Below are 489 nucleotides of genomic sequence, written 5' to 3'. Positions count from 1 at the left end.
GTACCCCATAACACTTTTTTTTTTCTTCCCGTTCTCTTTTTTTCGTCATCCTCCTTTTTTTTCTCTCCTCTCCTCCCTTCCCCTTTCCCTTTCCCCCTCTCTTCCCTTTCTCCCTTCCCCCTCTCTTCTCTTCCTCTTTCCCCTTCTCTTCCTTTCCACTTTCCCTCTACCCCCTCTCTTTTCTTCCCCCTTTTCCCTCTCTTCCCTTTCCTTTCTCCTCGCTTCCCCTTTCCCTCTTTCCACCTCCCTTCCCCTTCCCCCTTCTACCTCCCAACGCCAGCATTCCCTACCGATCTGTTCAGCCATAGGTAACCCGGCGTTAGGTACGCTCAGGGGCTCAGGCTGGCAGCTGTACTCAAGCACCCTCAGGCATTCGTTTGTGGCGCTCGCTAAACGTTCTTCGTCGCCTGTCCATCTCGCGCTTGAGATCCACTATGGTTGCAGTTTATCGTTAGAAATCGTTGGTTATTTCGCATTCATAATAGAGGG

Source organism: Penaeus monodon, chromosome 15 (assembly GCF_015228065.2).
Source record: "Penaeus monodon isolate SGIC_2016 chromosome 15, NSTDA_Pmon_1, whole genome shotgun sequence".
NCBI lineage: Eukaryota > Metazoa > Arthropoda > Malacostraca > Decapoda > Penaeidae > Penaeus > Penaeus monodon.
The sequence above is the reverse complement of the archived record's forward strand: the minus strand, read 5'-3'. Positions refer to the sequence as shown.